This window comes from Amblyomma mixtum, chromosome 1, assembly GCF_055824585.1.
Source record: "Amblyomma mixtum isolate Tamu chromosome 1, ASM5582458v1, whole genome shotgun sequence".
Taxonomy (NCBI): Eukaryota; Metazoa; Arthropoda; class Arachnida; order Ixodida; family Ixodidae; genus Amblyomma; species Amblyomma mixtum.
Window position 1 is genome coordinate 43,168,769 of NC_143012.1, and position 14,425 is coordinate 43,183,193.

Sequence of the window (14,425 nt, forward strand, 5' to 3'; positions counted from 1 at the left end):
GTGCATTCTGCTAATTGCCTTTCAGATGGCAAGCATATCTCGTTTTCAAAACCATCTGCAATCAGGAGCCATCTCTATCTTAATATGCAATCTTTTTTTGCCCATACTACCGTTTTCAAATACATCTTTTCTCCGCGTACTGTGGAGAGTTGGAACTCTTTGCATGGCAACATTCGTGCATTATCAATTTCTGATTTTGCGTCGGCAATTGAGTCGTAGCGTTGTGTGGTGTTGTGTGCAGCGCTTATATTTGTAATCCTTGTCATGTACCCTCTTTTGCGTGGAATATTACCACATTTTATGTACCCACTCTTGCTGTAACCCCTAGAGTGGGGCTGCAGTATTTTAAAATAAATAAATAAAAAATAAGACACTTGCAAAACGTCTCTCAGCCAACAACGGCGTCTCTTCTCCGTGTTAAAAAAAAAAAAAGAAACGAGAGGGGTAAAGGTCAACGCATGCTGCCGTTAATAGCGTGGCGCCCAGGAGGAGACAGGGCACCGTTGTCACAGCGCAGTCGAGCGTGAAATTAGCGAGAAGCAAACAAATTGCCGGCGGAAACAAAGGCAAGAAAGAACACAGTGAACGCTTGTAAAAGCGCTACGAACGCATGAAAAAGTGCATACCGCTTTCCTCGTTCTCAGGGAAGGCGCATACGGCCCGGAAGGTCAGCATATATGAGATGCGACCATCCCGCGGGTGAGAACGAACGTCGCGTGGGACGAAGTCACGGTTCGAGGGAAAGAAAATAGAGAGAGAGGGGGGGGGAGGGGAGATGAATTAAAAACTGCCGGTAGTACGCACCTGATGTGACCACCTGCACCGGGCGGTCGGTCACCGGATAGAAGAAGCGGAAATCAGCTGGGAAGGGTCTAATGTCGACCAACGTCTCACGGCACAGCTGAATGGCCGGGGCGCGCACAGACGAGCCAAAACGTAGTTTCTCCGCAAGCGAAAACCACACACTGTACACTCCTTCCTTTCCAAACGTTGCGACAGCCGGATGTACGCTGCCGACGATATCACAAACGGAGATCGACGACTACCGCAATAACAACACCAGCGAAGACGACGGCACCAAACAAACAGCGGAGTGTACGGAACAACAACACACCCTCCGCGCGAAGCGCGGGAGAGCGCGCGCGTAGTTACGTTGGCTTAGCGACACAGTTAACGTAACGTCAACACCGCCACCACCAACACCACCAGCGACGACGATTACGGCGACAGCGCACCAGAACACACCACAATCTCGGCGGCGAAGAAGAAACGGCGACAGCAGCACCACAAAGCGACCCGCGCGCTACACAGCGGCGTTCGCAGGAACTAGGTACAGCAGCAGTCGCAGCGGGCCGTGGAAAACGCACTGTGCCGCCACGCTCGATTCCGTACGGTGCACGCACTACCTCACTGCTGCTCCCACCGAGTGCTGCACGCGACTGCGACCGCAACCAGAGCGACCGACCGCTTCCTCGGCCGCCGGTAGAATCCTCCTCAACGTCGACGATGCGGCGGGCGGGCGAGTTTTCTTTTTTTCGCCAGTTCCCGCCGAGCCGTGCCTTGCCGCCGCTCACTGACTGACCGGGTCTCAGGTTTCCCCCTTTCTAACAGCACGGCCGAGGCAGGCGTAGCCAGCTTCGCCCCGCAGCCGCTTCTCTCATCATCAACGTCTCGAAAGGAAAAGAGGAGGCACGCCCCCTTCTCTCCTTCGTTCAACTCCTTCTCCGCTCGAACCGTTGGGGGATGAAACGAGAAAATGCCGAGAGAGGAGCAAATAGAGAGATGAAGGGAGGCGGCGGATAAAGCACTCTTTCCCTCTTTCTCTGTTCACTCTACACAAGCAGGACTCTCTCTCCCCTTCCTGTGCTTCTGAGCTGCCGCTATGCTGCTTGCGAGGCCCTCTTCAATGCGCTGGGATGTATTGCGCGGGAGGAGAGACCGAAGTGGGGGAGGGAAATGCGCGAACGGTTGACCAGTTTCGGCCCTGCATCTGGTCCAGCGGACGGGATCATGCGGGGGCTCTGCGGAGCTCGAACACCGGGGAGAGGGTAAGGAGAAAGACGGAGCTTGAGAGGAACGCTGCCTGATGTTCCAAGGGTTCCCTCTCCCTTCTGTTCATATCTGATCCCAGGCGGAAGCTACGCAGCGATCGAGCTGGTAGAAGCGGAGATGAGATAGTAGGGTATCGCAAAAACAACAACGACGGAGCCACGCTGTCACGTGACAAGCGCAGCACCACGTGACGCGAGGAAGAAAAGAGCGCGGAGGAGTGTCTCTCCTCCACGGAAATCGATGGCGCCCTCCCGCGCGCGCGCGCGTTGCATCATGGGAAAGAGTGGATGGGTCGGCGGCTAGGCCTGCGGCTCGGACTGCTGCTGCCTGTACCACAATATTCAAGGCCGAAGAATACGACCGGCAGCCCCGGTTAGGGAACTGCGGCGGTAAGCGTGCCATCCTGTAGCGTCCTGTCCAGGACCGGAGATCGAGCCCACATCCCCGCCTGCGCCCAAGCGGCAAGAGGTCCGCCATTACAACATTCCCGCTGGCTCGCCGCAGTGTGCTGCCGTCTTCGATGAGCTTCAAGAGCGGCTTCTATTACTTCGTGCTATTCATCATCTGGTGCGCCATCGGACTGTGTCTGCTGGTGTTCGTGCGATGGGTGCTGAGCTACTCGTCGACCAAGTGAACCACCGTTGGCGGCGAAGAGGTTGGTGCGCTGCGCCGATGCTGAGGTCGACGACGGACCCCAAGCGGAAAAAAAAGAGGAGGAGGAGGAAAGAACAGGAGGAGGACTGACTCGAGCCGTGCTCTTCTTCTGAGCCACTCGGCAAACAACGTGGTTCCCTGGTCTTGCCGACAAGATGTATGCTCAATATATAACCTACAGCAGCGCGCCTAATGTAGCTCCGTCTCGTGAATCGTTAGCACGTGTCGCACAACGTCACTCTTCGCACCGTCGGTGGAGCAGCGGCGACTGTGCGTTGTTCGCGTAGTGCGGCTGCGTAGACGCATGTTTTTTCGTAGTTCCTGAGAGGTTTCTCGGAAGGAAGCCTTCGTCGCCGAACTTTCGGGCAGCAGTTGGTGGTACAATAGCCTCGTAGGAAGAGAACTACATACAGACAGACTTGTCTACTTCATTTTTGTTTGTTTATTTTTGTGGTCAAGAGAAGAGGAACGGCCCTGGTCACGTGTGTGCCAAAAGTAAGCGCTCATCTCTTTACACACAATTTACCAAACGTCGCATGGCAGAGGCTCCGGAACTGGGGGTGGTCTCCCCTAACAATTTTCTGCCGAGTAAGAGGAAAGGGTTATGGTTTCTTCGATTCCAATTAGCTGATCAGTTCCAGGCGTCCTGGGCGTCCTCCTTAAACAGAATATACCTTCGGAGTCGCTGCCAACCATCAATATAGATCCAGTAACTACAGAATTCATTTATGTCTTCGCGTACCTGACTATGTTCTGCCTCTCTATAAGCAAGAGTTCATAAAACTGTAAAGAGCAAACATTATTGCGGATTGTACTGAAATAGATCTCGCTATTTCACTTCTGCCATATATTTTTACCATGCACACCTGCTAGGTTCAGGCGGCTGCTTTCTGCGTCTAATTAATTTTTGTAATTAGTGAAGCGCTTTGCGCTGGTTGCGAACGTAAGACTGTGCAAGCAATAACGATGGCAAGGCATGTTTGTTTTGCAGTCTCTTCTGTCTTGTGTTCTGCCTGCCCTAGTCTGCATTGAGGCTGAAGACAGTAATGGATGTACGCAACAGATAGTTTGTTGTTATCGCAGCTACAGTAAAGAAGAAAGCTGAGTCAGAAGGGACCACTTCAGGACGGCTTATCTCATCGGCTGTTGAGTGCTACAAGGTTAACCAAAAGGCTTGAGATTAAATTGAGCACAGCGCAAAACAAGACATGAAAAGGATATGACAGTGGTAACACTAAATGACTGAAGAGATCAGCGCCGACTAGGAAACAAGGGCTAGTTAATGACGTCGTAGCTAAAATCAAGAAAGGGAAATGAGCATGGGCAGCACATGTATCCAAGAAAGGACATAACCGAGGGTCTGGTAGGGTAGTGAGTGCGAGTGGATTACACGGGAAGGAAAACTTCGAAGGTGAATGACAGGGAGTCAGGTTGTGAGATGATTTTGAAAAATGTGCAAGGACTAATTGGAGATCACGGGCAGATATATCTTCGTTCTCCGGTGTCCTAATGCACGTGCGGACGTGGGCGCGACAGAAATTCTTGGCGACGAGGACATTGTGGAGACTGCATTTCAGGGAAGAAAGTGTCAGGTATTAATTAGTCCCCACGCTGCAGGAGATTTCATGCAACGAACGACCGGGTAGAATTGAAGCCAAAGCCAGAGCCAGCACACTGGATGTATTCCACAAAGTGATCAAAAATGTTCAGTGTGCCCCTGTCAACGTCCAATCAGCGTCAAATGAAACTCGAAGAAAACAACTGATGCGAAAGCACGAACAAGAAAAAAATATGAGCGGCTGGAGAGGAAGTATAGGCGTGGCCTATTAACACTTCCTAAGAGCGGTCTTAAAGCCTTCGATACGAAATCAACCAATCTAGTATTATGCCTCGCTAGTGCAATATCTTTCAGTATTGCAGTTCGCATTTCAGTTCTCTTCGCACTTCGTTTGACGTTGATAGTACCAGAAGTGTTGCAATTCCACAGTGTACAACCGCATTCAAGCGAAAATAGCAAACGTTCTTTCTCACGATCTAAGCTTTGCGTCCACTTGACACCATTTTGTGTCAAAAGCCTGTGCATCAAACTTCACATAGAAGATACGTGTGCCTACGCTTAGTGACCTTTGTTTCTCTGCGAACTGCCGTCATGTCTGTGTATGCAAAGTGCACACAATTAATCAGTATTCCCTACGCCAAAGTGATGTGCCCAGCAGATTGAGGTCATCGAAACGTTCCGTCAGCTTTGGAACTATATTCCTCTTTGTGCGACATTATTTGTTATATTTAGCTGGTGCTGCTGTTGGTTGCTAACTAAACTAGGTAGCTAGTAACGGAGGTGGCTAGGTAACGTAGAGGTAGCTCGAAAGTGGGAGATTAACTTTTTAACTGGTGGGTGCCCCCGAGGTGCAGCCAGTTTTACTGCGTTAACTCTAGTTCACTTGTCAGTATAGTCATGAGAGTATAGAAGTTTGCGGGGTTACGGTGGCCGCAGCTGGCAAGGGATAGTCATCTGACACAGCTGAAAGGGAACCATGGATCAAATGCAGTAATGAGTTTCTTTCGCGGTACCCAATGGGTCCACATACTCGTTTAACCACCGCCTACATTCTAAACACAAAGGAATAAAAGGGTGTAAACTGTCCTCTAGCGCACACTCCTTTAAAAGGATGTCAGCTTGCTCCCTTTTTACTCCCATATAGGCGTATTTGTGTTCAGAGTGTACAGGTCGGTGGCATGCAGTACAACTAAATACTAAAACGAGAAAAAAATTCGCCGCACAGTCGAATGAACGTACTTTAGTATCTCAGAGAATTTTATTAGATAATCTTAGAACTTTGGTGCGACAATAGGTCAAAAGCCCATTTCGAATTTCTTATTTGCATATTTACTTTACTTCGCTGCCCTCAATGCCCCGCCGCCGCGGTGGCTCAGCGGTTATGGTGCTCGGCTGCTGACCCAAAAGACGCGGGTTCGATCCCGGCCGCGGCGGCTAGAATTTCTTTGGAGGAGAAATTCTAGAGGCCCGTGTACTGTGCGATGTCAGTGCACGTTAAAGAACCCCAGGTGGTCGAAATTTCCGGAGCCCTCCACTACGGCGTCTCTTATAGCCTTAGTCGCTTTGGGACGTTAAACCCCATAAACCAAACCAACCTCAATGCCCGATGCCCTCTCCCTTTAGATGAAGAATTCAACTCGGGACCATCCTGGAAAAAAATCCAGGCTGCTTGCCTGATATACTTAAATGCTAAAAAAAAAGTACAACTGTCCAAGAGTGCAAGCTAGCCCTCAGATGTTCCTCTTGTGTTTTGCACTTTTGCAGGCCCCTTCATCGTAACGTATTGAAGAAACGGAGTTGAAAAATGCGGTCAGCTGCAGTACCTGTCACGATGCGACAAGACTACAGGTACAGTAGTCCTGATATCGGCATTCTCAAGCACACTGAGCACTGCAAAGCCAAATACATTATTCGGCTTGACTCTCCGACTTCAGCGACACGTTACATGGGTCTTGATAGCGATCAAGAATTCTTTTTTTTAATGCATAGAACTGAGAAGCTGTGAGGCTACGGGGCAGAAACGTGGAGGCTAACAAAGAGGGTTCAGCTTAAGGACAACGCAGCGAGCTATGGAAGGAAAAATGGTAGGTGTAACGTTAAGAGATCGGAAGCGGGCGGAGTGGGTGAGGGAACAAACGCGGGTTAATGACATCCTAGTCGGAATCAAGACGAAGAAATGGGCTTGGGCAGGGCATTTAATGCGAAGGCAAGATAACCGCTGGTTCTTAAGGGTAACGGAGTGGATTCCAAGAGAAGGCAAACGTAGCAGGGGGTACGCAGAAAGTTAGGTGGGCGGATGACATAAAGAAGTTTGCGTGGATACGGTGACAGCAACTGGTAAACGACATGGTTAATTGGAGGGATACGGGAGAGGCCTCTGCCCTGTAGTAGGCGTAGTCAGGCTGATGATGATGATGAATGAAATTTGGTTCTCGAACCTCCACGGCGCGACGGGAAGTTGTACAAGGCGAGCGGTTATTTTTCGGAAAGTACGCTAATTGCTCACAGCGTACAAGGAAAGTATTGTGCGTATGACGGCATTGTTGGTCTGCGCGACCGGACCGAAATATTTGCGAGCATATTCAGCTAAGCAGGCTTGCTTACTTTTGATATTATTTAAGCTCTGCCGTGTCTGCAAATAGCATCAGTCGCAGATTAATCGTTATTGTGGCACCGTTCTTAGCGAGATCAATAATAAGGGGTACTCAAGGCGCAAATCGGACGGCGTGTATGTTAATGATTACTTCGTCTAAGAAACGAAAATCCAGTTCGTTGGCATGCTTTTCATCCGAGAGGCCATCCTACTGACATGGAGTGGAAGTCATCTGGGATGCTTTTTCTGGGGTCGACCGTATTGTTTGAACATAAGCTGAGTGTCTGTCTGCAATACATGAGCATTTTACACAAGAAATATAGAAATTTTATGCTAAGTGGAATCAAAATAGTATGCTAAGTAGAATCAGCGACAGCGTGTCGACGTACTATTGGTTCCCTGTCATTAAGGAAAAGAGCTCTAAGAAATGGTGAAAAAATTAAACACCATAAAAATAGGCTATTAACGACGCTAAAAGAAAACATGGAAGAAATTATGAAAAAAAAAATACGCACACTGTTCTCACTAGTAACTAGTTAGTGTGCCGCCCTTTATTCGTCTTTTTTGTTTTTTAGCTCTGTTTCGCTGTGTCTCGGTGGACGTGTTAGCAGCAGTGTATTTTTTGGAAGCAATAATTCGTGCTGCACACTTATTACTGCAACATCGTCTATTCATACGTAGTTGTCTACATTTAGAGATCGTATTACATGCTTGCACTGGACGATGTTGAAAAACTTTCAGTACACGACTCCCAGACCTCTATTTTGCGTCGCCCAGGACAATGGATTGGCAGCAACAGCTCTCAATAACTTTCCTTTGTAGCCGTAAACCTGCCCTTTGGTAAAGATCAATGAGTAATTACTCCCTTATCACAAATCAACTCTATTTTAGGGGATTCCTCTAAGCATTTGATCAGCATTGTTCCCATTTCGAGTTATTGATCAATTATCTCTCGCCCTACCATATGCTAGCCGTACCGGTCAGTTCAGTTGGTAGAGTGACTGCTCCGGTGAAGGGGTGGTCCCGGGTACGAACCCTGGACCACGACAAATTTTTCTTTCACTACAAAGTTTCCACGGAAGCGTTATAGCTTTCCTCTGCAGCCGTATGGCTGCACTGTGGTGGACGTCAATGAGTAATTACTGCCCTTATTACAAATCTACTCCACCTTGGGGGATTCCCCTAAATATCTGACCTACAGCGATAGCTTTAGCCCAGCACCCTAGAGGGCGCCCCCTGCGAAGCCCACATGGATTGAATGGGTAGTTCTAGATGCAGCACATCGTCCATTCCACGGCCTCGATTGCTGTTACGGTGCAGGTCTCAACGGATTAGCTTGATTAGTTCATAAGGCTGATTTAGCGTCCAGCCGAACTCAACCTTATAATCTATAGCCACCTACATAACAAGCTTGCAAGAGAACAGCAGATCACAATTGGTGGCGAGGTGCTGGAAGTAGCAAGAGAACATATCTATTTAGGACAGGTAGTGACCGATGATCCGGATCATTAGAGCGAAATAACTAGAAGAATAATAATGGGGTGGAGAATAAGAAGAATAAGAATGGCAGGTTCTCTCAGATCATGAATGGCAGTTTACCCATATCCCTCAAGAGAAAAGTATACAACAGCTGAATCTTACCGGTGCTCACCTATGGGGCAGAAACGTGGAGGCTAACAAAGAGGGTTCAGCTTAAGTTAAGAACAACGCAGCGAGCTATGGAAAGGAAAATTATAGGTGGGACGTTAAGAGATCGGAAGCGAGCGGAGTGGGTGAGAGAACGAACGCGGGTTAATGACATCCTAGTCGAAATCAAGAGGAAGAAGTGAGCTTGGGCAGGGACATGTAATGCGAAGGCAAGATAACCGCTGGTCCTTAAGGGTAACGGAGGGGATTCCAAGAGAAGGAGGCGGGAGAAAGTTAGGTGGGCGGATGACATTAAGAAATTTGCGGGGACACGGTGGCCGCAGCTGGCGAAGGACAGGGTTAATTGGAGAGACATGGGAGAGGCCTTTGCCCTGCAGTGGGCGTAGTCAAGCTGATGATGATGATGATGATGATGATAACAAGCTTACTGGCGACCGGGTGAATCACAGAGCTTTTGCCTGATACATACGACACCCCGCACCGTACAGATAGTCTTACATAAGATAAAAAAAGTAAACGCTGAAAAAAAAAGAGCTCTACCTATAGCACTTTCGGTGTAACTGTTCTCACGCAGGTCATTACAAGCACAGAAAGTGAAGGAACTGCATTCTTCGAAAGACTAGTGCAGCCCGGAATCGAGGCATGCAGCGGAAGACTGCTACAGGAACTGGACGGGTGTTTCCACACGGAGGGCGCTGTATCCGCACACCACCGCCAGGGCTGCCGGTTCAGACAGAGAAGACGTCGGCCATAGTGACATCATGAGTGTTTCCACTTCACCGGTCGCACTTTTCTCTATGGCACACACCATGGCACAATTTTAACTCCGCCATGTTGTTCCACGTTTCCGTGGAACCCTGAACCACGCATCACTATTCGTTTACGCATTGCTTTGACGTTTAGTATTTCACGAACTACGTAGCTCAAAAACCAAAACAGCCATACGCAACAGCATGCCAACTACGTCGTCCTGTTGACAGGGTTTGCCGTTGTTACGCGTTCAGACGCACTTCTTTCTATAGTCATCAGTACCGCTCAGTATAAAAATAAACACAACAGGTGCGCACAGAAGTTCCGTTACATGTGCCAACGCGCAGTTGTGGCATTTCAAAGTCCGGGGAGTGTCCTGCTTGTGACGGTTCGCGCGTGATTAGAGAGTTATAGCAAACCGAGAGTATGGTCCCGGTCGGAGCCATTGTTTCCATTGTTCTTGGAACCATTGTTTCTGAAACTCTTCATGGAACCGAAGTGTCCAAACCATCATTCAGTACCAGACAAATATCAAAATTCCCAACGACTACTTGCTTAAAATTTGGAGGTTTTACAGATTGTCGCGCCACCAGTGGTTAAGGCAAAAACTGCTTAGTTTTTCCTAAAAGAAAATTACGAGCCGCCTGTAGCTGAGGTGGCGTCTCATAGGTGGCGCCACAATCGCCTAGCTCCTAAAAACTAGCCGCAAAAGGGACAAATAGAAAACATGCATAGTGTACCGCCAGGCACTGCACTTCAAAAACTGCGCATGATGCAGACTCTGAACGTTACCGGGACCACGTTAACGGTTTTCTATGGCTCGCCATGCATTTTAGGGCAGGTATTCTGTCAGGAAGTATTAAGCTGTGTAAGGAAACAAAGTAAATGAGAGAAAGGTAGTATCGTGTGGTTAAAGACTACGACTGATTACTTGTATCTCTGTAAAGAGGCCCAAAGGACCGAGGAACAGTATGAACGAGACGCGCATATGACGATAGTACGCCGTGCGTTCTTAGTTCTGAGGCTAAATATTTTACTGCCCATTACTCCCTTACAAAAATGCTTCTTGAGACAGTGTTGAAGTTCTCATGAGCAGACTCAACACGCCATGTTGAATTTTTGTTGTGGCCAGGATGGCCTAGTGTTGGTGAATTATTGAGGCCGAGTTGAAACTCATTGGAAAAGTGGCCACTGTGCTAGAGTTGAGCATTCTCAATGAAAATTCTGCTTTGCGTTCATGTTGAATTCATGTTGGAATTACGGGAGCGAATCAACACGCCATTCTGAATCTTGGCTGGGGTAAAAAATAAAAAAAATCCTGGGAATACATTCGTATTGCGCCAGATGGACCGACTACCAATGCAATTTTCGGCGGTATATTCATATTTATTGCTGCAATTTCTCGTTAACGTGAAGCCGTCATCCCCTGTGACGTAGTGCTCCACACACACGCACAAACACGTATGTATATAAATATATATACATACACCCTAGCCCTCCACATCCATCAGATAAAGAGCAATGGACAGTACTGCACACGAGGCTATAGGAAGAACTGACAGTTCATCTTACGATCTTAAGTGCAACCTCGGCTTCGCCCTTATATAGTCCTACTCAGGGGTGTCCGGACCAGCGCAGGTTGTGGCCTGCCGATCAGCAAAGTTATGTCAGTTATTACTATTAATATTTATTTATTTTATGTGTAGTAGAAGTAATCAAGTTCATATGCAACGGTCTATTATTTGACGACCTGGATACATTCATGAACAACTTAAATAAAGCATTAATTAAGCGCCCTTTTTTATGAGAGCACATGCGAATCCTCCAAAGTAGGTATGCCTGAATGAGCATATTGCACTTTTTTCTATGCAAGAAAATGACTTTGGGCGGTTTATGAGAGTTTTAACGGGTGCTGCGTGCGTTCTTAATATGTGTAATGTGATCAGGTTCTGTTTACACGATGCATGTCGAAATGATTTCATTTAGTTAGGCTTAGAAATGGATGCCTTGAGATAATTCAACTTAAATTCAACAGAAATTGCTCAACAGTAACTCTCTTGACTGCGCTCAACAAAAATTCCGTGTAGCAGGTGTTGAGTAGGCTCAACATACATTGAGTTCATGTTGGTTTACAGTTGATTCAACAGGAGCTCAACAAGGCGTCAACTGAAGCTCAAAAGTCATTTTTGTAAGGGCTAAGTGTCAAATATCCAGACTGATTTCTCTCACTCATCGCTGGTTGCGTTAGTGACGAAATTAGAGACGTCACGACTACTTTTCACTGTACCCTAGTGAAACGTTCCGCATGACGATTAAATGCCCCGAATTTTTTGTTTTTGCATGACTCGCATACAATTGCACATGGATTCCGCATCACTAATACGGAATCTATACGGACAGCACATGCGGAAAAGTCTTGATACGTGTGGAAGGCATGCCAATTTCTGCATATATTGTGTCTGATTCTCTATGCGCTGGCCATACGGAAAGTTTCAGTGCTGTAGAGGGGGCCATCATTAGCAAAGCGCATTACGCGCTATATACAACGGCAGTGTCTAAGGAAAATAGAAGGAAACACGCTCAGAGGAATACCGATATACACCTCACAGAACATAAGTCATCGTAACGTTGGCCGCAGGCGTCTTTACATGTGTAAAGAAACTTCTAACCTGTCAGCACACCATTTTAATGCAATAGCAATCGAAGCCTAATCGGAAAGAAACTATGTAATAGGAAGGCAAATTCGCTGATGTGCCGCAAAGTGACGTCATTAGATCAGCGCACCTCAACCGGCTTGGATGGAAGGAAGTGACGTCACTTCCGCCAAAGGCATCAACAGCTGCTAATGCTATTGTATTGCCAGCACGTAATGAAATTAGGTGTCGCTGTAAATTTTTTCTCCATCGCAGCAGTATTCGAAGATAACTCGGTGACGCTGTCGTAAACGTCGTGTAATATGGGAACACACTCACGCTGTCTCCACATTCACGACGCTGCAAACTGGGTGGTCAATGTTCAATACGCACACAGTCCAAGATGGCTGCCTCCCTCGGCCGGCGCCATTTCGGCTTGCAATTTTTAAGCAAAATGTTATTGTTACGAGGCTCAAGCAGGAACGGACGCTGTGAAAACGGAGGCGGACTACATCCACAATGGGCTTAACCTTTTCAGCAGAGAGGCCAAATACTATTCATCTACGGTTGACTGCCATATACATTTCCAGCAATATCAAGCTCGGCGGTTCATGACAGCGTGCAACAGAATCTGCTGCAGAAGTAGTTTCGTTTATTCCCCTAACGTAGTGCATATCGTGCACTGTTGTGGGGAAACTTTGGCGCTGTGCCAAATTGTCAATTAGCTGCAGGTTTACAGTCATTCATGAGAAACCTCTCAGCCTTAACTGGTCGGTTTGATCCGCTGACAAAATCGTTATGCTGCCTATAATCTGTCTACAGACTCTCTATGTAGGTGTACCAAATTCTCAATTAGTTTAGAGGTTTACACTCATTCATGAGAAATCTCTGAGCCTTTAATGGTTGGTTTGAACCGATAAAGAAAATTCAGTACATAGTCAGTAATTTGCCTATGGACGCTCTATGCAGTTGTCCCAAATTGTCAATTAGCTTCAGGTTTACAGTCGTTCATGAGAAACCTCTGAGCCTTAACTGGTTGGTTTACAAGGATAAAAGCGGATCAGTTCACAGTCTATAATATGCCCATAGACATTCTATGTAGCGTCTAAAGAAAGGCTTCTAAAATTCATACTTGCGTCAGATTGCTTTTTTTGCCCCTCTTTATTGTTTGTCTCAGAAGCAAGGCACAGTGATCATTTCTGCACAAGAAGTGAGGTTTAAACAGCCGACACCTGTGCCATAATTTGCCTATTTTTATTTACTGAAAACTACCTATTATGGCATCACCACAAGCAATGAAAATCTGAAATGAAAGCGGGCTAGACTCTCAAACACAAACATGATTTTGTCGCACCAACTTTGTTTTTTTGCCACTGCCCGCAGTCTGTCGCGTCTACTGCGAGGCTCAGGCTGCCATGGCCTAAAACACTGTCATCATCGTTGCTTTACTAGACCCACCAGTCGGGTCGTACTAACGGTATCCCAATGACTGACAGTGCACAAAGTAGCCCCTGAACAAGTTTCGGAATGTGCTAACCGGTGCAGACAGTCTGAGAAGGCAATCAGGACGGTGCCTTGTCTCGGAGATTACTGACAAGCAGTGCCCAGTAGACGAGTACAAACGCGAATGAGATTTGATATTCGCAGCTCAATAAACCGGAAAACAGTCAGTAGGCCAGTGCTGCCCTAGCGCAAAAAAAAAGACTTTCCCCCCTCCCTCAATACACACGCTAATCTTTTTTTTCGGTGAATATATTTAGAAAAGAAAAGATAAAGTAGCATGGGTACAAAGCCATATACCCTTGTTTTTTTTTTTGAGACACCCTCTACGTAGGAGGGGAATGTCCGACACCCCTGCAGCTACGGAGTCATCCGAACAATGCACACCCAGCAACTTTAAACTTCATACAAGAGCATAGTCCTATTCCCTCGCTACTACACGCCTTGGCAAGCGTATCGTCGATAGGCATTACTTCGAAAGGCTTCACGTCGAACGGCGAAACGTCGAAAGGCGTCACGTCGAAAGGCGTCCCGTCACGTAGAACGGCGTCACGTCGAAAGGCGTCACGTCGAAAGGCGTCACGTCTAAAAGCGTCGTGCCGCGGCAATTTCTGCGGTACGGTAGCGCTCAATCCACGATACACTGGCGCTGCAGGAAAAGCAGTTTCAATTGCTCACGCCGACTCTCTCGTAGTGCATTGTTTTACCTCGAGACGTATAAACAACAATAACATTTGTAACCCGCAGGCATTGTTGTGTATGCTGTTATAAGTATATACGTCGTGTCGTACACGGTCGCACACGATGTCTTTCCGTTTTTTTTTCTCTCTCTCTTTCTATTTCGCTCTCTTTTGCGTCGAAGAATTGCAGTTTCTATGCAGATGCTATCGTCAGGGTGCTGTTTGTCCTGTTTTGTAGGAGAACGTTTGGCCGCCGCTGCCTGTTTAGAGGGCGCGGCCCGTGCCGAACACAATTATTCTGTACCTGTAGACTCGATCTCTGTCCCGGAATAAAGGTGACTTTTTAGAGTTTGCACCA

The 14,425-nt window shown here is 47.5% G+C and overlaps 1 long non-coding RNA gene across 1 annotated transcript; it reads left to right on the forward strand.

Moving 5' to 3' along the window:
• Window positions 1–2,333: 2,333 nt before the first annotated feature.
• Window positions 2,334–14,425, forward strand: LOC149366158 (uncharacterized). The gene is made up of 3 exons (XR_016283609.1): window positions 2,334–3,201; window positions 6,029–6,112; window positions 9,079–14,425. It is a non-coding gene; the product is annotated as an uncharacterized LOC149366158 (long non-coding RNA).